Raw genomic sequence first — 26,076 nt, 5'->3', positions numbered from 1 at the left:
ATTCATGCAGGTTGCACTATTGAGATGTAAATGCTGTGGGAGAGAACTAGAGATAAATGGAGACAGGACCGAGGACTGTGAAGTCTGCTGAATGAGTGCATGGCTAGAAGAGAGGAAAAAGTGCAGGAGCATGATGTAACGGGCTGAATTCAAAGAGTCTGTGAAAGTATTTTTCACAAACACAAAACTTGTAGCATTAAGCTACTTGTCTGACCTCCTATCACGCTCTGTTTGAGGTGTAATTCTGCTCACCAGAGGAAGGAGTCCAGAGAAGGTAGAAGGAGGAAATTAGGGATGGCAATTTTAAAGGAGAGAAAAAAACAACTCAGTGTGAAGTGCTGGGCTCACTGGTAAAGAAAGAGGTAGATGAGAAAAGAAAGTGAGGGGCCTAACAGGGAGTGAGAGAAGGTATGATGGTAAAGGAAGGGGATCCAGCCGTGAACACAGCGAGGTGGAACTACTGGAGTAGGGGAGACAAGCTGAGTAGACAATAGACCTGGAAAGAGAAAGTGCATGAGAGGAAGGTTGAAAAAGTGGCAGCTCATGGTTCACACAGTTTTCTGAAAGTCATCTGAACTCCCACACCCCTAGTGAATGAGCCGAGATACAGGACAGGATGAAGAAAAGAGTTGGAGAGGAGCGTGGAGATGAATGAAGTGGGTGGAAAAGGAGAGGTCACAGGCAGGGCATGGAGGAATGTTGGGAGAAAGACAACGTGTCCTGCTTTGGTGTTAGAGGTCTGAGAGGGAGACGAGAGGGTCTGTGGTGAATAGCTTGGTGTGAAAGGGATGAGAGAGATGACAAGTTTTCTCTCTGAGTCTCCCGAAAATGTTTTTACTGTCATCATGCTTACTTAATCATCCGTATTTGATTTGATTTAGATTTTCTCTCCAATACTTTCTGATACATGTGCTACCCTTATACTTAACTTAATTATCTTTCTAACATGTACAGCAGTGCACGGTCTGCAAAATACCACTTAATCCATCAAATTCTCCACTTTTTCAATCTGAGATGCAAGAAAGTCAATGAAATTCAGCCAGTATCATAATCAACATTCACAGCCTGACTCTGATGGCTGTTAGCGTGAAGAAAGAGGAATGGGGACCAGCGAAAGTTACCAAAAAGACAAACACAAGCATGATTAATTTGCATACAGTCTTTTCTGGCTTCAGCTAAGGGGGACTGCTATGGGTGAAGTGGTCTTATCTGCCTCTGAGGTCCCGTTTACAGGACGTTTCATCTAAGAATGCAAAAAACGCAGTGGAAAAAAAATTGGGTTTACACAGAAACGCTAAGGGACTGAAAATGACCGTAGTGTTTCATATTTTGATGAAATGCGGTCAGCTCAACAGCACAAGCACAACACAGTAGTTCATCATTGTTTCTGTTGCTGTTTTCCAGTTTGCACATGGCAATTTAAGTTGCCCGATGGAAGTGTAACACGTAAAGCAGAGTGTGATATCATCGTTTCCACTGAAAACTCCAGCTTGGCTCTTACACAGCAAATGGGGCAGTGGTTTGTCATTAAAATTCCACTCTGGAGGCTGTTTTCAAAAGTTTCTGTTTTACGTCGGCTAAAAGACAGTTTCTGTCTAAATGAGAGGCCAAAATGCACCAGTGCTTTTGTGTTTCATCTTAAAACAGTTGTCGTGGGAATGGCCTGGGTGTTTTGGACAGGGGACGGGCCCGGGGCAGCACCCGCTGCTCGTTGAGGAGAGTAAGATCAAAACAGACTTTCATGTCAGAGTCTCAAAACTCCAGAAAAGTTGCTTGATTTGTCACTTGTCACTTTCTGGGAAAAAAAAAATGCTGGAGGGGCTTAGAAAGTAGCTAAATAAAAAGTCACTAAGTTGGCAACGCAGTGCAGTTTTGGCCACCACTTTCTTATCGTCGTACTCATAGCTCGCACTAAATCCAAAGGGCAGAATGATGCAATGCCACAGGAACATCCTCTAACTCTCTTGGTCTTCTCTGCTCACCATGTACACAACACACACACACCTCCCTCCTCATGCTGTGCATGTGTACGATGGAAACCACACACACACACACACACGCTCTAAACCAAGTTGTCCACGAAAAGAAAGGAAACAAATATGATCCAAACGACACATGCTCTAAACCACAAGGAAAGCCGAACATTTTTTTTTTTTTTAATAAACCATCCCACCCTCATTGAAGATATAACAACACTTACATTCAAAACAAGAAGGAAAAACAGAGAGAGGGGAGTGGAAAAACAGAGGTAGGAGGGGGAGAAGGGAGAAAACCAGGGGCAGAAATGTGGAAGAAAGCAAGCATTGATAAAAAAGGATGGAGACAATATGTGATGTTAACAGGAGACATTAGTAAATGGTTTGGAAAGACTTGGAGGGGTGGACATATTTGATTTGAAACACAGTATGTTGGAAGCAATAAAATGGATTTGATCTATCAAAGCACTTGGCCAAGGCAGAAAGGCTTTCTTTTATCTGTGATGAGAATGTAATGGCAGAACATTAAGCGGTGAGGCTTAAGTGTCCTTTTTTCCACACCTTATCCTGCTGCTCCTGCACAAGCCCAACTGAAGCTGGTTTCCTTAGTGCTCATTAGTGAGCCCAAACCTCCCAGACTTCACTATTGTCAGGAGGTCACGTCTTTCTATTCCAGACGAGATATCTCAGCCCCCACCAGACCTCCCTATAGGCATCAAAGAACCTGTCTTTGTCTTTTCTACTGAGAGCAATTTTCTTGGGGACTGTGAAGTAATGCTCAGACAACATATATCTGAGGTCATGGGGCACTCAAACCTTTCAACTCAAATGTGGATGCAATTCCAGAAGAGGTCGAACACTGATCGAACCTTCTTTCATGGAGGAAGAGGAACATATTGGACACGAATGACTCCTGGAAGCTACAGAGGATGTGATGATTTCTGGGTGGACAGGTAAAAAAAAAAAAGAAGAAAAGAAACATTTTGACAGAAAGACGCTGAGCAGAATAGAGAGGGAAAAGCCTGAAGCAGAGTAAGCAGTGAGGAGGGATGGTTGCAGGACAGGAGTGCTCCCATGAGAGATTTGAGGAGGGAGAGAGAGATGAGAAAGAACTGGCAGAACATGCCTGGAGGGGGGAGAAAGGTAAAGACAAACGAAAGGGAGGGATGTGGAAGAAGGGGAGGATGGGGCAGGGTTCATGAAGGTAGAAAGAAGAACGTGGCATCATGCTTTATGAGTGAGAGGAAAACACATGAGGGCAGGCAGTCAGGCTCAAGCGGGAGCGAAAGTCAAACTGTGTGTGTTTGCACCTCTGTTTTCTCTGAGAAATGTTTCTTGGCAGTGTTGTAAGCCATCTTAAACAGCATTTAGACCATATGGTCGTAAGACTCTCCAGGGCAAGCATTACCCTTTTTTTTCATTCTGCATTTGGAAACCATCTGAATTAGGCACGTAATTTTCCTCTCCACAGTATCACACATTTGCATTTCTATTCCCCTTGTGTTAAAAAAACAGAACTTATTCATATTGAACGCAGAACAGCTGCCATGCCGTGGCAAATCCGCCGTAAAGTAGAATATATTGCATACTTAACATGTGAAACTCTTGGCCATATCGGGTGTATCTGTTTGCACATGGGCCTGTCCATATGTGTAGATACTGTAGTCTCTAGTGGCACCTTGTCAGGCCTAGAGATGTTTACAGCCATGTAGAAATGTCTCCATGTTTAACCAGCTGACTGACTGTCTCAGTGGACCAGTAAACAACATGTAGGAATGCAGGAAAATAAAGGGGATGAGTCACGATCACTCAGAGGAAGCTCAATTCGTTTCAAAAATTAAAAACCCTCCCGAATGTATTGTTAACAGGAAAATCTCTCTCCCAATGCTGATATCTTATTACTGTGTACTCGAGCTCTGTTTTGTTCACACGTAATGTGTTTGTGTTCCCAGACACAAATGAAAGGCAAGGAGAGGAAATTTCTTCTTGTGATGATTTTGATGTTTTTTTTGTTCAAAATCAGAAGTGTTTTTCCAGTTAGGTGACCACATTTCCCATGAGCACTACAGCCCAATGTCATAAAGACGTGGCTATTGCTAATGTGTGCATTTGTTGTGGAGGCAAATTAAGGGAAACAGTTTTTACTATTTTAGATTTTTTTTTCATTATAGTTTTGTTCATTTTTGGCTTTATTAGACTGGGGAGATGAAGAGACACAGGAAATGTAGGAAGCAGAGAGTGGAGGAGGACATGGTATGATACTTTGCTTTAAAACTTTTTGTTTCTTTATTGATAATTGACTTCATCACTTAACTGACCAGACTGCCAGTAGCAACTAGTAAGGCCTTTAAGCGTGACATAATCATCAAGTTTTACTCACACTTAGTTCAGCCCACTACAGGCACAACAACTATCTTTACACCCCCATCTGTGCCTTGTGTTGTTATGCTGAAATTGCTCTTCTTATGCTTGAGTGTCTGCATATCTGAGGTCTGTTTGTGCTCAGCAATCACTGGTAATGTCAGCTCTGAGAAGACATCCTTGGATGCTGTTGCCTCCCAGCTTTTTGGAGTTAATGTCACACCAGAGACAGTAAATGCTTGAATCAGCCTGGGAAATCTGTTTTTGTAGGAGGAACCAAACAAAGTTAATCTCTTAACTCTGGTGTTTGGGTGCTTTGGTAACATGAGCGCACAATTGGAAAGCAACAACAACAACACCAAAATAAATTCAATTTGGAAAAAAAAAGGCCACTGGTAACAAATGTTGAGGTCAAAATATGTTTTACCAACCATGTTGGTGGAGCTCTTCAAGGTCAGAGCTCAGCCTTGGTTCATGGAGAGACGGAAGTCCTTCATCCAGCCCAAAGTACAACTCAAGGTAAACAGGAGATGATTTTTTTTTCTTTTTTCATCAAATGCAGGCAAAGAGGTGGATAAAACTGAAAGCAGAGATGAAAAATAAATTAGACACATTTAATATTTTTTTACTGATCAAGAAGAGGCAAGCTAAATTCATGAATTCATGAATTCATGAAGAGAAAACATCTCTGTTGGGTCCTACCTCCCTTCTCTGCCCCTCACTGCAGCCTTAATGGCCTTGTCATCCTCTCTGTGGCCTGTTTTTCATCTTAATTTCTGTCCATATCCTCCTTCCCTGATCCTACAATTTAATATTTTCATGAATTACAGATCTAATTCTTAAAGAACACAAATTTCCATTTTGTTCAAAATGTAAAACTACTCCCTTGGAAAGGTTTGAGACAAGGTTGTGACATTGACAATGATTCCTTGCTGAATCTCGAGTATATGATTCAGTCTGTTTTTAACACACCGCCAACCCAGCTTGGCTGTAAAGATAAGAAAGCCTAGATGCAAAGCAATTAATGGAATTGCAATGATGTTTACCATGATAGAAAAGTAATTACAGTAGTTGTTATAATAAAAATGCTATTGATGGAAGTGATGCATGGAATCATCCAAGCATGAGAAAATCACAGACACATAAACAGTCTGACATGCACATAAGGAAATGTGTTTAAATCACATGCACAGGAAAAAAACAGGCACAAACACAATGCGTTCAATCTTCGCAGCGATCTGTGTGCACCAATGTGTGGCAAACTTTTTAATTAGCGCTCTTGTGTATTCGCTGATTGGACACCCAATCAAGTAAAGAGTTTCCACATTGTTAGGATTCAGCTCATCTTAACTCTGCACAAATGACTAAGGAATGAAAGGAGGAACACATGGAGTGGGAATGAAAGGGCGATGGAGCTGGACACGAGAGTAGGGGGGGCAAAGGCAACTGATGAGAGATGCTCGAAGTATGAGCAAGGAGAAGTGGATGCTCAGTAGTTTCTGAATCTTGAAGAATTGCCTGTTTTTACAAATAATTAGCTAACACTTTTGTTCCCTTGTTCAGAAATCAGGAAGAAAGAGATGAAATGATGGTCATTTTAGGAAAACAAGCAGACACCTTCTGTAACTCAGTAATTAAATAAATCAGAAGCCGTCTCTCTCCAGTTAAACACAAAATATTTGCCTAAACAGTGTGTTTATTAAATAGAATCACGCTATGGAGAAAATAGGTCTTTTAAAAAAGATGGGGGGCAGATGGCCTGGCGGTCTAGGTTGTGCCCCATGAGGTTTGCCCTCAAGCAGGTGGCCTGGGTTCGAATCCAGCCTGTGACCTGTTTCCTTCATGTCAATCCCCACTTCCACTTTGCTTTCTACTCTATCTACTTTCCAATCCTTTCTTAAAGGCATATAAAGCTAGAAAACTAAATCTAAACTCACCTAAACTAGAAAAAAAACTACCCTTTGAAGTCTCAAATGCATGCAAAAAACTACAGTTTTGGAGGACACAAATAGAAAGGAGTGCTGCAGTCAGCTGGATATGCTGAGCATGTCTGAAAATCTGGTCCTTTTGACCGAAAGATAGAGCACTCTAACAGACCAATCCTACGGACACTCTCTCATCTGAGGGATTCATTTTTTTCCAGCCACTCAACTGCACACAAAACAGATCCACAGGACAGACAGGAAGCGCACTCACATTGAAGTATGTGCTAAAAATCATCACAGAATACCTCCAAGGCCGTAACAGATCTTCAGACTTTTATAGCATAGATGTGCTGCTGTTATTCAAGACTCCTAAACCTCTACTTCCATTTTTTTTCTTTTCTATTTTTATGAAACACCACTTTTTCATTTCTGAATTTCAATTGGTTTCTACTACCTTATGTTTCTTTATTAATGATGCAACTTAAGACTTTCTATGCAGATGTTTAAAAAGGAAATCCTGTTGATTACAAGGACTTAAGCCACGTTTCCACCAAGCAGTCTGGTTTGGTTTATCTCGGTACAGCGCGCGTTTCCACTGACTTATCCCAGGACAGGTCCCCAAATAACTGAGACGAGCCATCCCACTTTTTGGGATCCTTTCGTATGGAGGCCAGACTGAACCGATCCACTCTCGGAAGGTGTAGCAACACACTGCAAACCATTGATAAGTAGGAGGAATCGTCACTTGCCGTGACAGTGGCTGTATTTCTCCTGGCAGCTCACACAGTCTTCTCTGAAACAAAGCTTGATTGCGCTTTGTATCAAAGAGCTACATGCCAATCACAGAGAGGACGGAGTGCTGCATGTCTTCCATCTGTGCTCTTTGTTTACTGCGTCCCGTTTTTCTTCTTTGTTGGATTTATTAGCGGGGTAAACTGTGTCGCCCTGCTACGGCATCACGCTACTGTTTAACAGCTGTGGCTTTCGGCATCAAGCTTACACCCCGCCCACCACGAGAGGGCACAGTTTTGCTATGGAAACGCAAACGGGATCAGGCTTAACTGTACCAAACCGTGCCGAACCGTACTGAACGAAACCGGACTGCTTGGTGGGAACACGGCTTTAAAGTCTTGTTCTGTACACTTATGAATAGAAAAGCAGACCAGCCCTATTTCACTCAATCATTCAATTGCACGCCTAAAACATGGACATCAAACTACAGGCTCGTATTAGCTCACTCACCTCATTGTTGTTGATTTTTGACCTTTATTTGATGCTTAACCAAATCATCTTGTGTTGGGAGCCAACAATATCTGGTTGGGAACAGGATGTACATATTGCTCTGCTTATGTTCCTATTCCCTTGATTTTCCCTGTGTTGCATTTTTTTCTCCCGCCCACCGTGCTGTAATCTGTCTGCTGACACAAATCACCATTATAGTAAGTGTGTCCTGGAAGTTGAATGTTGACCATTAGCCATCTCTTGGACATTAGAGTGTGAATATAAAGGAGAAAAATGGCTATGGCCTTCAAAAAGCCCATTTACTCTGTAACGAATGGGATTCAAAACATCCTTGCAGCAGTTGTGTATGGAAACCACTCAGGAATTAAAAATGTGATTTCCTGTTCATCTTTTTGTGCTCTGTGTGGTGTAATGTGTGGATCAGGTGCTCTTGTGTGAGTCAGTCATGTATCAGCTCTGACTGCTAAAGAGGCTCTTTTCTGAAACACAGCTGGTTGAAAGATCTTATTGACGTAGCCACATGAAAAGGTCAGGAGAACGTGTACAAAGATGAGTGTTTACATATAAGAGGTGAGGGACTGAGTCTCCTCTTAGATACGATACTCAGCCTTAATTTCTAGTCACGTTTTTTTTTCCCTCACTGTTATTTACCCCTTTTCATGTCATCTTGTCTTGATCATAACTTCATTTTGATTTTTTTTCTGTTATTGTTTTATTTTTTTCATCTCTTTTCATCTCTTCTGTCCACCTCCTTTCTCCTCTTTTGTTCTCTTTATTTGTCTCATGTCTCTTCATTCTGCATTCCCATCAATTTTCTCTTCAACTCCTATAGTCCTCTTCACTTCATTTAAAGTTTCTCTTCTCTTTTCATTTTCTTCTCTTCTTTTGCTTCATCATCTCTCCCCAGCTTTTTGTCTTTTTTTTTAAACCTTCTTCTTTTTTTCTTGTCATGTCATCCCTCATCTTTTGTCTTCTTTAATATCTTAACATTCCTGTCTTCTCTTCTTCTTTTCCGTCTTTTCCCTCTTCTCTTTGATTTTCTAACCATTTGACTCTTCAGTTTTCTTCTGAACTTCCTCTTTCCATCTGATTTCTTTTCTTTAATTTTCCATTTCTTTTTCACATTTCCATTATTTTTCTGTCGACCTTGTGAGTAAGAATCTTGGATGTATTTCATCAGAGGAGGCAGGGAAGCAGGAGAACTTTCCAAAATGACTTTTTGTTTTTGAGTGGGCCATGGCATAAATCATAATTCTGCCTTTCATTCTGAGAAGTGATAAATGGATACAAGAGGCATGCCTCAAAAAGAAGTAGAGAAAGAAAAATGCTGAATAAAATGTGAGAGGAAAAGCATGGCTGCCCAATGCTTCTTCAACAATCCCACAGCACAAGCAAGGGCAAGACAACGAAAACTTGTTTTGATGTCACACAGTTAGGCTTGGAAACTGTGACCACTTCTTTGATTTACTTTTTGCAAATAATGATCTCCACCGAGGAAGGACTCAGATTTCTAAAGTTTCAAAGACTATCTTAGTCTGTTTGTTGCCTCTGTAAATCATTTGTCTAAAATCATTCTCTTGAGATTGGCATATTGTCATGCAAACATCACTGCTTACAGTGGTGTTTGATCTAATTGACTTACAATACTAACAGAGGGACAGCATTAGTCTATTAATTTACCTCTGGAACAACTTCAGGCAGCACAACTTGAACTTTGTCCATGCACTCAGCTTATAAGGGGTAAATATTTTTAGTTTTGCACAGAACTTTGTTCAAAAGTAGTTCTGTTAAATATGTCAGTAATGGTAGCATTAATTGCCAAAATTTAAAGTGCAATAGTTATCATGAGAACAGCATCTAAAAAATAAGTTGTGAATCAGTGGTCTCAGTTTATCTTCCTGAATTCCAAGTATGGGATGTCATTAAGTGGGGGTGCTCAGTGGGTTATAGGTTTCTTGTTTCTCAATCTGCTGGTGACCAAAGGCTGTTTGAAAGTTTAGTGACCCAAAAGTAAAAGCAGCAGTAGCCACCACCACATGCACCCTTCTCAGGTTAGGGATACTACAGTTTTTCTTTGCAAAAAAAAAAAAAACTTTTTCCATCTGTATAAGGTCATACAGTTGAACTGGATTGACACAAGTATGATTTTCAAAGATTAAGAAATTGCATTAAATACTCAAGGAAGGAATGATTTCTCATGGTGGGTTATCTATTTGTAGTATGTATTTTTAAACACCTAGAGGCGGCCACATTTCTGACATAAACTTGGATTTGACATACATATTGTCATAACAAAATGAACCCTCCAAAACAGGTGATACTGGCTTCCTAATAGACAAAAGCCCACCTTTTCTCTCCACTTCTCAAAACTTAGAACAACTGTTTCACATGTTGAGGGGAAAAACAAGTACCTACCTGTTTCAGAATCAGACTGAACATGGCAAACACACTCTCCACTTGCGCAGACGTGGCAGAAGAAAGCAGCTATCTGTCTTCAAATCCTTTTCCTCTCAGCCATACTGAAAGGTGACAGTCATTCAGCTGCAAGTGCTGTCTGAGCGTCTGTTGTGATGGCAACTGTGCCTGCTTACTCAGGGCAGATTATTTCCTGCTGGCTTTTGTCGTGTTCTCCTTCAATTTTGTTATTCCATTCAGTTTATGTCAACAAATACCCCTAATTAAGCCAATACATAGTTGTGTAAGACAGTTTTAAAACATCCACATTTTTTAAACTTGACTTTATGCATTCATTGGTAAAATAAGTTGCTTAACAAAAACAATCCCTTCCTCAACCCCTTTATAGCTCCTCAACAACATCATGGTACTTGCTTTCATAATCTAGGAGTTAATCCCCATGCCCATCCTTGTTAAATGTAAGAAAATGTTTGTGAATTGACTTGCTACTAGTTTGTCAGAAATACAGGGTAAGAAAATCTTTTCTTCCTTTTTATTAAAAGGAAGATTGTCCCATAGATCACTGTCTCCTATCACTAAATGGAAAGAACCAGCAGTGTGTCTTCCACTCTGTCAGTGAAGTAAATCATCTGAGCTGACGTGTTGTGCAGGTCTTTTGTCCTGGCTGCATTCGATATAGTGTTGTTTCAAATGCTAGTCAGCACTCCATTTACCATCAAACTACATAATGACTGAGTGAGAGGCGTAATGATGTTGTGCTTCTGTTCATCTCAACAGCATCCAACAAAACCAGCTGCCAACCTCCTGTGACACAGTCAGGTGGGTAAGAGTGCAGTGATGTGATTTATCAAAAGATCATCATCTCAGTTTTTAAAATTGAGCTTTTTCACGGGACAAGGGTGGAAGAGCACAGCTGTTTTAGTCCCAATCTATGGAGAGCTAAGCAGAAAGCATGTGCTGCAAAATGGATTTACACACACACACACAAAATGTGTGTAAAATCATTTTGACTTGCACCTAATCTCCTTTCTGTATGTCTTCTACGGATCAAAACCACAACTTAGAAATTATAACCTAAGATTAAAATTACATTCAATTCACTGCAGGTTTGATACATTTCTTGTTTGACAACCTCCTTTTAAATAAACACTGCCTCCTCTGTTCCTCCTCCTGTCTTTATTATATTTGTGAAACTGCTCTCTCTGTCTGTTAGCTGGCGTAGCAGCAGGTGCCTAGATTAAACCTAACCACCGCCTCCTTTGCTATATTGCTCTCCCTGCTTTCAAGGGCTTACATAAGAAATACAGCATCAATAAATTTCTTCCGGCTCGTGGTTTCAACAGGAGTGATAGGTCCATTTGTCCCACTCAATATCTGTTTTTGATGTGACGTTTGCTCGTAAATGTGGATGGAAACAAGAGTGTGTGTTGGTCACTTTTATGACTCACTGCCTTTCATTTTTACAAGAGATTGATAAGTTAAGTACCCAAACAATACAATAGACCTTAAACATTTTATTTTTTATCTTTATTCTTTGTTTGAAGCCGGATATTTTTAGGGTTGTGACTCAAAAATATTCAAATCCATAATGACCCATAATGACCTAAATTCAAGAAAGTGTCAGACAACAACCTGTAGTTGATATAGCCATGATATAACCTTTGGTTTCCTACACTTTTTAAAACACACCACTGGACAAGAGTTCGTCATGCATAGCTTTACAAAGTAAACCTGCAGGAAGAATGAGTAAAGACTTTACATAGATGCTACTTGAAAAAACAAACAGGGTCTTCCCTCATTTTTGGTTGTCAACATTCTCGGTTTTACCTGTTGATCCTTTGCCAAAGTGTGTTTAATTTCATTTGTTTGAAATGCAGGGCTTCCTCTTTAAAAGCATGCACTGCCTACCAGACAAAATATCATAGCAGGCACAGAAAGACATTAGTATGTAAGAAAAAACATACACCTATTGTGGTCATAAAGATTTTTTTTTTATTTGTCTGCATATGCCTTTACACATGCACACAAACACGCAGCACATATTGCACACCCACACATTGATTGACACAGGCTGATTGATTCTTAGGAAAATTAATTCAATTACACACTAGTCCCTAATAAATCAAATGGGAAAACGTGTTAAGCAAAGAACAATCACTGGAAGGCTGTAATGAAGTTTCTGACTTGTGTTGTTGTGTGTTGTGTTCCTGGATGGTAGTTTAAATGTCTCAAACAGAGAGAGTGTTTGAATATAAGATGTAAGGTAAAATCATGTTGGCACAGAGTTGTTGGTTCAAAGAGTGCATTATATTTCAGGGAAACAAAGTTATTTCCCATTTGTTGGTGGAAAGCACGTTTTATGCTGGGGTTCTTCTGAATAACTTAGGGTTGAAAAACCTGTTTGAGTTTAATGTATTTAACACTACTGGTTCCTTTAATGTATTCAAGCAAAACTGTCTGCCCTGGATGGTCATCTTGAAAAAATCTCTTTCTCCAAAGCTATTTTTATGTTCGAATTGGTTTCATGCTGTGCCTCATTATCCTTCTTGGAAAATTCAGATCTGCCTTCTAGTAATACCTCCTCAGAATTACAACCTGTTTCTGCAAAATGAACCTTTGTTTGTTGTTCTGTGGATTGATTTGCCACTTGACTTAAAGAGACAGGCTATTTGTTCCCTGGGATAAAACTGATGTCTTGGTCTTGGCAATTTCAGGCTATTTTATGTTGTGGATGCCCCTCTCTCAATACTCTTGTTTTTTTTTAATGACAAGGCATCTTTGCACATTTGAAAATTTGGATGTACATTCTTTTGCTTAATGAATTAAAGGTAAAGTATGTGCCTTGGTTTTTGACCAGGGTGGCCAAAATTGATCACTGACTTTTGTTGGGGTGGCCAGGCATTGAAAACATTTGGAGGATTACCCCAAACCTTGACGTGTTGTCACCACTAATCACATCCACTTAGTCTTTAACATTGACTCCTTAAGAAGCTTTTTTTTTTTTTTTTTTTTTTTTTTGTCAAAAAAATGACATCTTAAGTACTAATAACATAAAGTTTTTCACCATAAAATGAAAAGAACTACTAGCAGCCTGGTAAACACACCACCTGATTTCAGACAGGGAGATCATACTTTGGTATTTGAGGGTGGCCTGTCAGGTTTCAGCTGTGGACATGGCCTACTTTGGCTGGAGCTCAGAACCTGAACATGCAAATACCAGTTTTTACTTGAGCACAGTTTTTGTAACAGCCCTAAAAAGGACAAAACTCTCAAGTCGAGTCCAAATCCAGTTAAGAGACAAGAACCTTACCCAAACCTAAGTTTTGCATTTAAGTTCACCCAAACACCCCTTGTTTGCAGCTTTGCCATCGCCAGGGAAACATAGAGCTCTCTCTCTGTTATGCTTAATACTCACATACAGACAGATTGATTTTTTTGTTGAGTGGTTCCTATAACATTTTTTACACATCTTTGCAATGCAGCATAAAAGTGATGATGTAATGGTGGCTGTTTTTTTCTGTTAATGGTATTTCATGATCTAAAAATTCAGCATTCGAACAAAAGTCAAAGGTTTTTGTTTGCTCTCCATATCTCTTCTTTTGATCTGTTTTCTAATTTTTGCTATTTTATGTTAGGAACTAGTTGTTCCTTTGTGATACCCTCACTGCCCTATTGTGACAAATAAATATTCATCTTTCCCGGTTGTTTTTCTGCAAGACAAAGAAGTGTTTTGGTGTCGGCCCCTAAAAGCTTAAGTACTCATTCTGTAATTATTGAAAAAATGAGACGTAACAAGTGAAAACCATTACTCTCTGACATGGCTAAAAAGCTTGTTTGTCTGAACAAGCCGTCCGGGGACAAAATAGAGAAATGAAAAAATCATGTTGAAGGCATCTTAAAATCAAACCCAGGCAGTGGAGTCAAAAGGGGAAACAATGTAGCAGAATGGCTTTGTGTCTCTAGTTTATGAGCATATTTGTTGTGTTAAGTGCAGGTTTTCTGGAGTTGGTTTCTATCCATGCATAGGTAATACTCTGGTTATCTGTGCGGAAGTTCATTTTCAAAGGAGAATATTTTTCCAGGCACTTTCAATGTTTCAACACTTTTCTGTTGGCCAAGTTGTTTAAAACTCACTGTAGAATTCATTGAATGTTTTTTCATTGAAATTTGATTTGTTCAAGACTTCCTCTCACATATTTTAGCTGAATCATTCACCTGCTATCATACTGTTTTAAAGTGTCACAATACTCCTTTAATGGAACTTAGTGGCTGAATGTGACAGCTCTTATGAGAAAAAATTCAACACCTTCCAGGTTTGGGAGTGTTTGAAACAAGTTTCTTTTCTAAATTGTACAAGCTCAGTTAGACTGAAAACCCCATTTATTTGAGGCTGGTGTTACTTTCTCTGCCGTTTCTCATGTTTTGACGTTTCGACTTGGCATCGTTTCACCTTCCCCGGTTACAAACATTGAGACATTCTGTGACACAAACAAACCTACACTTACCCCCGGCAGCTGTCGTCCTGCTCAAACTGAACCACATTCCTTCAGGGGGTAATAACTTTGTTGGTGCCACTTATTCAAGCGGCTCTGTCTAATGTTACAGTGCTAGGAGCATTTCTTCTACTTGTGATGTTTTGGACAAGGACTGTTAAAATTACCAACAGTGCCTTGATGTTTTCAGCCTTGAAGAAGACAAAAAAGTCTTCAGTGACATCTGACAAGATGTCACCTTATCAACAGTCCCTTTTTTTCTGGACCATGCACACACCTGTTTTTATCAGGCACTTTTTTTTGTTTGAGCACAACTGGTGATCTAGCCAAGAAGGGGAAATGAAATAATAAACTCCGAAATCATTGATATTTATCAAGATAATTCTCAAATTACTTGCAAGACTCTTAATGTTTCATTCCCTTTACCTGTGATTAGATTTGTAAACACAGATGGTGCGTGCTGCGGTAGAATGAATGTAAGCCCGCACTTTGTGCTCCAAAATCTCAGAGCAAACACAGGTGCACTGAGTTATTATCATTACTGGCAGAGGAGCACACACTGATTCACAATTATATAACTCTTCTGAGTCATTTAGGTTTGTCACATTGATAAAAAGGGGCTTGTTTGTTTTCTAGACGACATTTCACTTGGTAAGGCACCTGCACCTGTTGATATTGATACAGGACTCTTTCTCCCTTCTACGCCAGAGTTGTAGATCATCTATCCATTTGGGGGCAGGCATGTGACTTTTTCACACAGATACACAAAAAGTGCCCGCCATAACAGTTGATTATTCTGCTAGAGCAAAAGCAAAATCAGTGAGAAAACATTTGGTGTAACAAAACCTGTAAAATTAGCAGGGCTTGACGGATTGGATTGAAACCCCAACAGCATGCAGGACCCTGACTTGAAATCCATGGAGGAGCCACTACATGGTCCTCTGCTGACTCAAAGCACCTGTAGTTTTTGTTTCATTCCTTAGTTCTCCCATCACAACCAAATCACGTCACATTTACCACCTCCGTCCTGTGCATCACACAATTTTCAAAAGAGCAGAAGTGCAAGAGACTAAAACCTCAGAATTGACTTCTCTAAAGTCTAACAATATTTTCCCTTCAAATTAATTAAAAGAAAAAAAAAGATCAGTTGATATGTAAAGGATAGAAACAGTATTGCGATCTTCATGTCTTAACAACAGAAAACATCAAAGAGTTTGCTTCTTTTTTTTTGCTAAAGTGGAGCTACTTTGTGTTCGTCTTTAGGAGTCAGAATTTTAATAATTGACCTGTGTGACTGTATGAACTCAGCAACTCTTGAAAATTTCCTTCCTGGTTAGATTTCTTCCTTTGATGATAAAAAGCAGCTACTCAGTCATGCTGGGAAGTCCTCATCTTTTAAGTCTGGTAGGAGTAGCCTATTTGCTCCACTGCCAGTTGTTGGAGTCCATCCCAGTTTCAACCAAAGGATTCTTCCAATGTATAATCCAGCATTTCCTCCAAGTACCAACCCTTTTCTAGATATCTTCGCACTGCTCCAGGGCTGCTTGTTTCTCTGGTAAACATTTCAAACATTGCACTCCCAAAACTGGCAGCATTAATTAAATGTGTATTTTTAGTGTGTGTGAGCACATTTGTTTGTTGGTGTGCAGTAGACTTTCTGTGCTGCCAAATGACAAATCTCTCTCTTTTTCTCTTTGTGTCTGTGCCCTCCCTCCAACGCAGCTACACACAAGCATGCAGTGAAATAAATAAAAACATGTACCCGGACAAACATGCCAGCACACTCTGAGGAAACACTGTGCCGACTTGCAAACCCCTGTCTGTGTGAGCCAATGCCAGCTTGCCCAAATTGGATCACAGTGTGTTCGATGGGACTAGGTGTACAAGTATCAAAGAGATTGAAGGGCTGACAGCCAGCCAAATTAAAGCATTAAACCTTAGCATCTGTCTGGTTTCTGCACAAAGCAGGCCAGGAGAGCAGAGTGAGTGGGAGAGAGATTATAGAGGAGAGGTTTTAGGGAGGGAAACAGACAGGTGGTAGGGAGTGGGATGAGAAGGAAGCAGACAACAGTTGCAGCATAAGATAGTGAAGAGGGAGAGGAATGAAAAAAAACTTTGACGGAAGCTGCGAGTAGGAGGGGTGTGGAACGGAAATGAGGAAGGAGGATTAAAATCAGAATGGAAAGACAAAGGTCGGGGGGAGGTGAAAGTAGTCAGAAGGGTTAAGCAGGGCTAGACAGGTACAAAAAATGACAACAGCACAGTTAGCCTTGAATAACCCCAGATAAAAAATAAAAATAAATAAAAAAAAGAGCCTGCTCTACATCTCTGCTGTTACTGTTCTTGTTTTTGATTCTCTCTGGTGTCCTCAATAAAAAGTGAAAGGAAAAGGTTTAAAGTTTTACAGAAAATATATTTGAAATAATGACATAAACAAACACATACAAAATAAAAACACCATGCACATATGGCAGATCTTCATCCTAGTTTGGAAATGTAAGATAGCCTCTTCAGGTTATATAGCAGCACCAGAAATGCAAAGTTAAGCTCCAAAGAGGCACATATCTAAACAATGGGCTGTCTTGCTCTTCCTTTCCTGAGTGCAGTACTGGACACAGCCGTGATATGATCAGTAATGTAAAGAATTAATTATATATGAATCACATACCCTTCAGATTCAATTAAAAAAAAGAAGATGGCACAAAGCTAAACATTCTTTTTTCTGTTTATGAGATACATACCGAGACTCATCATCACTCTCAGGTCCCATGGCAGAAAATACAACACAATGCCTCATCCCTTTCTGTCCGGACTACTGAAACAGAGTCCTGTCTGGGTTATCTAGTAAATTCTGTAATAGGCTCCAGTGACCCTCTAACTTCCTAAGCTGAGCCCTTACAGAGTGAGCTGCAGAGCTGCTACATTAGAGAGTACAGTAGTTGAATGATTAACAATTAATGATCAATATTTAATGGGTATACACACATCATCAACCACTGATCCACACACAGAACATTTTGACAACCTTTACGCAGGGGTTCTTCAGAATCAGCCCCGTGATCTCCACCATCTCATCAACAACAGAACTGCTTGTGTATTTGCCATTGGTACTGACCTAGGGGCAGAAAAGTAATTATGTTGGCCTGCTTGACATTAATTATGTGGAGATGTTCATCTTAAAATAATGTAATTACATGGCTGCAGAATTTACATTCAAACCGACAAAATAAGCACAGCCTGATCGCTTACATAAGCAAATAATGGGCTCCCAGCTGGTGTTGTGGGGACACTTTAGCTTGAGGCAGTCGTGTATTATTTCGAAGCAGCCTTTAAGAGCCCTGTGGTCCTTGTTCACTTTTGCAGCTACAGCACAGTGTAGTGTTCTTATTAAGGAAACAACAAAGTAATGAGTTTTTAAAATAGTGTATTATGTGAGCTTTTTGCAAAGAGTGAAGTGTTACATCATGTGCTCCTACCAGAGTCCTCCTCCATTTACTTTCTTTACATTTTAGAAAATAATTTCTAACACGCCACCTGGGCTGTTGAAAGCCAAGAAGAAGTTCAAGCAGCTGTTTGCATCTCAATCTTTAGAAAATGTACTCGCAGCACATCAAGCATTTTATTGCAGGAGACACAGCTCTGGTTTTCATCTCTTCTTTATTTCCACAGTATTCAACCTCCACCATCCTGATTGCATATTCATATAATGGTGAGCCTTTCAGCAAGTCCCCCTGGCCTGCTAAACCTTTCAAATCTAACTGCAGGGTTGGCAACTGCTGCCCTGTTATCAAATTAAAGCAGGCACTTGCTGTGCCTTCTAGCGCTGATTAAAGGAGAGAGGTGGTGAGTGTCACATGTCAGAATTCTTCAGTAGATGGCCTTAATGGTTGTATCAGTTATCTGATTGAGGAAGTTAACGGAAGATAATTCATGGTTTTCATCCTGTGTCATTTTTCCTGTCCCTGCTTCATTCTCCTTTGTTGTTTCTGTGGCAGTGCCTCCCCTTGGATTTCCTTTTTTGTTCTGTTCCAATATTCTTTCATTTGTTGTGGTCAGTGGTTTACTTCCAAGCCTTAATGTGTTAAAGATGCTATGAGGAGGATCTGTTTCAATTGCACTCCCTCCCCACCTTGTGGCCTGGAGTCTCTGCGTAATGTTGTAACTTACTCTCGGTGAGACGTGTGTTTGTTTTGGAACTAAATGGAGATTGGATCAAAACAAATTTTCTTCATTCAAGACAACTTTTTACTAGATACAATTCACTGAGTTAAGGGACTTATCAGTACAGTTATGTAGCGCTATGGTTTGAAACGTGAAATCAAGCAAGCATTGTAGCTGCCAGCTATATGTTAACCACACCATCAGCCTCGTGCTTCTAAGTATCTGTAGTCTAACGTGACAACAAGTTAACACTGTCAGTTTGCATGTAGTTTAGTAGCTGTCTTTATGTAGCGCAGCTCACAGCCCGGTGCTCAAAGACATGTCTGTAATGTGTAACGTTAGAAAATCCTAGTTAGCTATGTCCTGTCAGTCATCTACCAAGCAGAGCTTACATAACCTCACTCTTCATTTTGTTGATAGACTCTCAAGTTTGAACAGACCACTGCAGAATAACTGCTGCATGTGGGTTGGAATGGGCATGATCACAAACAGCTTAGCCCCTGGGTTATAGAGTGATATAGCCCAAGCTAAAGGCTAATTAGCCTTTCTTCTTCTGTCGTTTTTTTTGTCTAACAGTTAGGCTCCTGTGTCCAACATCGCTACAAAATTAATCACAGAAAAAAAATTCTGCAGCTAAAAACACAGATTTCTGTGTTTTATCTCTTCTCACTACTAAACTTCGTCAGCCCGAGTGGTGTTGTCCTAGAGATCTAGATGTGCTGTAAATTAATCCCGTCCTGGAAGCTAAGAATTACCAATTTAAAATAACCTGTAACCAACAATATTGGCGCAGATAATCTCATTTTAAAGTGTGGATTACAATCAGGTATATATCCAGAAGGGAGCTTTTTTCAAGATCACTTTCAAACTCCTCACAGCCCCTTTAAATAAGGTTATGCATTAAATGTGAGCTATCTTTAATGAACAACATTTGTGTTCCCATAACCATGAGTTGAGTCTCAAACTTAACTTGACATGTATCCTCCAGCTTTAATGCACATATCTCTCCTCAACCTCCTGTCCTGAATGTGTGATAGCACAGACAGCACATCATGGCATTAACAATTGTTAACCGGATTGCAGCTGGTGTGTCCAATTTTCATATGCATAAAACCTTGTGTTAGCGACTCACGAAAGAGGCGTTTAGGAGACCAGCTGCTTCAGACCACAGTGACAAAACACCTATAAAGAATCTTAAGAAAGCTATCTCAGGTGCAGTATAACTGTCTGGTGCTGTGTCCTGATAGACAGTAAAGATTTCAGCTTTCTGAGTGTCACTGCAGGTTGTCATAGATGATTTGTCGGTGGTAGTCACTGAGCTGTTGATGATTTCAGGTTGTAGATTGATTACAGATGGGTCTCTTTCCTGTTATTGAGGTTCACCTCCTGAAAACTCCCATCATTGATTCTGTTGTCGCTCCAGGTATATCTGCTCTCATGCTTATCATGTGTATAACACACAGCCAAAACCTGACACCTTTCCTTGGCTCGTTCCTTTTGCGCTGTCATGTGTCTGCTGTCTGCCCTTCAGTGACTTCTTCATGTCAGCTTTTAAGCAATTAAAAAACATAAATTCTGGCACAATTTCTGTGTGTGACACTTGTGTTTTTCAGTCATTCTAGACGTTCTGTTTAAGAAATCAGTGGTGTCAGCTGGTTTGCTGAGGGCAGTGCATATAAAACTAAACAAAGTATGACATTCATTACAAAGTGTCAGCAGCTTCATGCCTTAGCTGTGATGGCAAATGCTTACGTTAGAAGGACAATACTACTGAAGTCTGCCAAAGTTGGGACAGCATCAGAGACAGTAATAGGCTGAAAGCTCTTTGGCTTTGGCTGACTGAGTGAACACCAGCAGCGGTCTTATTTGACATCTAATCTAATCTTGTTATCTTCGCCAATTTAATTAATCATCATTGATCATTGTCATCAAAACATGGCTCAACCTTTTACTCTCTGTTCCCTCCCAGAGTCTCTTTCCTTGTATACTACCCACTGCTTTACACTTAACAAACTCCTGCTCACTCTCTTACTCTCCTTTCCTGTCAAACACCCTTCAATGTATCACCACCTGGCAGTGACCATGATGAGTCTCTTTTCTCCCCCTCAGCTTGTTGTCGTGTTTTAAAACCAGGTGAAGCTGTTGCCATGAGGTCTTAGGCTTCTGCTGCAACTCCTATAGTGAGCATATGTTATTTGTACACACTTGGCAGCATCCTTCATTATCTATTGCCCTCAACTTCTCTGCAAACTTTGTTTAATGTTTTGGGACACACTCCCTCCTCCACAGATGTTCACTTTGACACCGTAGCATCTGACACCCGACATGTAGCGCCAAGGAGGAGGGCCAGAGCAGGGCCAGAAAGAGTTGTGATAGGGCTGGCAAAGGAAAATGTTCATCTTGAAAATAAACTGCTCTTACTTTGTAGGTTGTCATTTGGTGACACTTGTAAAGATAAAATTGTTTGTCCCTACAGTGTCTAGTTCAAGCAGGATACCACCCATTCTGATAGGCTATCGATATTTGTTTAAAAAAGAAAAACAAAAAAAAAAAAACGTCTAAAGGCTCTGATGATCAGCGTGACTACTAAAAGAAATTACAAATAACCACAACAGAGGGATGGTTGTGGCTCAGTGTGAAACGCTGGAGCAATCAGAGACTAGAGCAGCACTTTATGAAAACAAGTCTATTTGCCGTTGACCTGCAAAGATGCAAAATTAAGTAGGGACAGGAAAAAAGCAAATACGCTCAGCATGTACACATTCACTACCATATTCACTATTCTGAAGTTACAAAGCCTTTTTGCTCACTAACTAAAAAGAGCTCAAGGCAAGAAAAAAAGGAAAAAAAACAAACAGAATATTGTAAATAAGAAGTGAGGCGTCTAATAGAATAGTAAGTCCACATTTCACTCTCAGAATCAAACCATTATAAGACCAAGAAGTTATGTAAATGTGAACCCCTAAGGCCTTTCTTTCATATCTTACAAAAAAAGTCTTTTAAAGATCAAAGTCAATAGTTAATGTGTTGGATTTAAAATTCCCTTTTGCAAGAGTGAAAATAACCATTAAATAGAATTTGGAAAATTTGAATTTACCCATGTTCCAATGGCACGTTTTTAATAGGTTTCCTCTTGTACTTTTTTGACTCACAATGAATCACTATCAAGCCATTTCACCCCAAAATTGCACACACAGAGTATATGTGCTTTTTTTAAGCAGTTTATTCACTCTCCTTAATGAACATTGTTGTCCAAACATATCATTTTTCCTGCCAAACAAAGGTCCCACCAAGGAAACATCGTAATCTGTGCTCCTGGGGGATTTGTACACTTTACTGACAAAAAACAATCATTTCACAGATCCCTTCCATTAGATTCCTACCGGGACCATTTTAGCTTTGAATGAACATGGCTGAATAAATGTAAACCAGTATGTGGTCAAATACCACCTCGTTTTATTTTCCATAAAGAAATAATCACAATAAACCCAGAGTGCTATATGACTGCTGTGCCCAATGCTGCATCTTCTCACTGGTAAAATTTCTCAGGTGTGTTATTTACATGTGTTATATATTCAGCTCGTATACTTAGATTGAAAAGCTGTTGCACAATGCAACACGGTCTATTTAGATTCAAGTCATAATGATGAAGTAGATAAGGCCCTCTGACAATCTTTGATGTCTAAAATCAGACTTGGTTTTATACCCTTAAGACAAAGGGATAAAGATGGAAATTAGTTTCTACACAGCAACAGAAAGTAAAGTAGCACCACAATATTGGTACAGATTGTGCTCCACAGTTTGTTTTTGTGTCTGCCGGTGTGCATGTGCACTGTATTTGCTTGTACTTTTAGAGGTTATGCCCCATGATACTCTTTGCAACCTGTTTCTGAAAGTTCAGTATGAGTGTTTTTGATCTTAATTAGTTTAGTCAGACTTGACAGTGTGTAACAGTGACACATGTACAATCTGCTTACTGGACATTTGGATACACATGAACATGAACATAAACATGCAAACTGACACACTCAAAAACATATTTTTAGCTTGGTAGTAAACTCAACCATAGAAAAGAAGAAACTAAGTCAAACATTTCAGATAATGTATTTGCACTGGAAAACAAAAGGATGCATTCTTCTGTTTGTTCTCTATTTGTGCATGAGTCTGTTTCATTTGTAATGCAATGCCTACTGGTTATTAAGAAAAAAAGTCATGCATATTTTTCAGCTGTTGTTTTTTTGCACAGCACTACCGGATGATTTCTTCATCTAGTGAATATGTGTTTCTTTCTTTTCATTTTTAATGTGTAGAAGAGAAGTTTTTGCCATCCTGGTCATCTGGAAATAAATTGGATAACTGCAAAATCAAAAAGAGCTTACTATGCATCACCAAAGGGACAACAATTTTGTCTTCATCTTACTTTATTTTATTTTTTACTGAAATAGGATGGTTTGACTTTGTATTGTCACAAACTCATTCATCTGATAGTTAAACTTTTTAAAATACTTGAAACAATATTTTGATGCTCAGTGATACTGCAAGAAAAAAAAAAAACATTGGTGGCTGTTTGTATGCATGATAGTTATAATAGTAACCAAACAATATCTATGTAAAAGAGTGGCATAGTGTGTGATTTTTGTCACTTTGGATTTAACTTCTTCTTTACAATATCTCTGAATATGTCCAAAAAACAACATAACACACCTGGCCTACAATGTTTATGTTTTATTTTTTTTTATTATCGTAGAAGTTAAGAAAATCAAATATAGCTAAACACGGACAGAGTAAGAGCTTTGTGTTCATTGAAAGTGATATTCTGTGTAACTGAACCACTTATGCTCTTGATGATTTGTGTAATTATCCCAGTGATTTCCTCTTGATTGTTCTGTCATCATTATTTCAGTCACTCACAGTTGTCAAGCTTACATCAGACTGCACCCTGCTTCTTTCTACGATGTCACTGTGCTGCAGATGTGTTTCTAACTTTCCACCCACGCTCCCCCATTGTTCACCTAGTCATTTCTCTCTCACAGGTACATGTCTCTTTTTTCACTGAGCTGCAGCTTCAAGTGCTTAAAGAGGACAGACAGGCATCAAACAGAAAGAGTCTGTGTGTGCTTTTTGTGTGTATATCTCTGTGTGGATGTGCGTGATGTAGCGCAAAGATGGAACTACCAAGCACATTGATCAAGTTTTAAGCAACACTTCCAGCAGCTTCACGAGTCAATTAACAGGATAAAAGAGGAATGAGCAAGAGATGACTTGAAATGAGTGCTCTCACGCCAGCGAAGTGAATACACAAGTCATCCTGGCTTTAAACAGCACTGGCAAGGTCTGACAAGCTCATCTAAAGTAACAATTTGTAGAGATGCACCAAAATTAAAAGTCTTGGCCAAAACTGAAAACCAAAAATGAAGAAACCGAGGCTGAAAATCAAAAGAAATCAAAGAAAATTATGAAACTGTTGAAAAAAATTATTATGGCAATTGTTAGTACCATTGCATTTATGGGTGTGCAATTGTATGAATTAATATAAATGCTTCAGAGAATAATGCAATTTTTACAGAGATGGCCCTGGAAGCACTTTCAGAAAAGCAGTTTTTTTTTTTTTTTTTTTTTTTTTAGTGTGTCCATGTGATGGTTTTCCAGACTCTCTGTCTGCTTTATGGAGCATGCTTGTCTCGTCTTGGAGAGAGAGGCCCTTTTTTCTGCGCTCTGCTCTATCTCTGGTGCTGTTCGCTTCTCTGTCTCCAAGCGGGTTCTCCACATCCATCGTAGCTTGGATCATTTCTTGTGCGTGCATTACACACTTAAAAAATTGCTATCTGCGGGTCTTTCTCAGATATATTGAAATACGTCCACACCGCATCAATGTTGGTCCCTTTCCAAAATGCACTTTCAGGTCATTTTTGGCCATTTTTGCTGCATCCTTACTGATATATTTTTACTAATATTTATAAATGATATTCATGCTAAATCCAGTCTTTTTTGCACTTGGACAGCATAGAAAGTAGGGGAACTCCACAAGCAGATGAAGCTGCACTGTATGCAGGTGAAGCTGAAACATTGTCTATAAGCTTTTTTAGACTTAAAGGCAGAATAAATGCAACATGAAATGTTAGCCAAGTGATCTTTCCAGCCTGAGAATAGTACTCTTCTGACTCTACTCCGACCTTACATTACCATGGAAACCAACAGAAAAAAATGTCTTACCTTTTTCTTTTTTTTTAACTTACTATAAGCTTTAATGACTTCTTAAAAGATATCATTTGTATTTGCTTTTCCAGCACACCTTGTAAATGCAATAGCTTTAATTATTTCCTGAATACTTTTTAGCAGATATTGAATTAATTAAATGGAGTAAAACAAAACATATCAACAACTTCTTTTTATTTAGAATGCCTAAAAGTTAAAGCGATTTAGAAAATAATCACACAGAAGTACTTCCACACATTGTAAGGCAATGACTTTTGTGTGGGTGTGATTGGTTTTGTTAATTGCTTTGTTGTAATAGCATAGTCATAATAAATACTGATACAATCATTAATTTCCCCCTCATATTTTGCAAGGCAATTTTCTATTTGTTTCCAAGAAGCAGCTCAACCCAACACTAGATGGAAAACAATAACATAAAGTTTTACAGTACACAAACAAAATATATCAACTTCTACTAAAATCAGACTTTACTCTCTGTTTAGTTGTGCCAGAGGGATGTTCCAGAGAGACAGCATTTTCAATCAGAGTTTTTAGTCTCAAAGTCAATTAGTTTCCATCTGGAGGTCACACAAACAACCACTCTACAATGTGCCGCTCATTAAAGCAATCAGTGTTTTGGTAAACACATCAAATTTAAATTAATTTTTAAGAAATGAACAACCCCCCTTAAAGGAAAAAAAAAATGTTAGTCTGTTGTTCACAGTTTGGTGGTTGTTGGTAGTTCCCATTTTAGTTTTAATGAGTATTTGCGATCCTTAAAGATGCAATTATACTTTGTTTTACTAATTGTGTGCGTGTGTGTTCAGGTTTTTGTTTTTGTTTGGGTGTGTCTGTGTTTATATGAAAACGCATGTGTGTTTTGATCATTGGCAATTGTTTACTGTTGGTCTCTTCCATATCTCTGTGTAAGTTGCTTTAGGTTTGAGCTCATAATGTTGAGGACAAGTACTGTTAAGATTACAAGATGCGTCTCAGTAAAGAAATGATACTGTGGAAAGTTAATTTCTTTCAACAGTTCTATTCAAAATGTAACAGTCATAAATTGATATCATTGCTCAGTGGCCCAAAGTTCACTTTGGGACTTCTGTCTGCATATCAGAGTATAACAGCGTGATATATGCACTCTGTGTCACTGTCATTTTATTAGGGCAATTTTCCTTTCCCATTGTTGTTACAGTCACTATTATCCAAAAAAGTATCACTCATCTGAAAACCTGAACCTGTGGAAAGTGCCATTGGGTGTCAGGGTGTTTTCATACAGAGTATAAGTTCAAAGTATCATTCAAT

The 26,076-nt window shown here is 39.3% G+C and overlaps 1 protein-coding gene across 3 annotated transcripts in view; it reads left to right on the top strand.

The window, feature by feature from the left end:
• grid2 (glutamate receptor, ionotropic, delta 2) overlaps positions 1-26,076 on the top strand; it is a 534,507-nt gene that overhangs the window by 250,293 nt on the left and 258,138 nt on the right. The window lies entirely within an intron of this gene.

This window comes from Halichoeres trimaculatus, unplaced genomic scaffold, assembly GCF_033239565.1.
Source record: "Halichoeres trimaculatus isolate MK-OKI-2021-1 unplaced genomic scaffold, fHalTri1.1 fHalTri1_scaffold_5, whole genome shotgun sequence".
Taxonomy (NCBI): Eukaryota; Metazoa; Chordata; class Actinopteri; order Labriformes; family Labridae; genus Halichoeres; species Halichoeres trimaculatus.
This window is presented reverse-complemented; position numbering and strand designations above follow the sequence as displayed.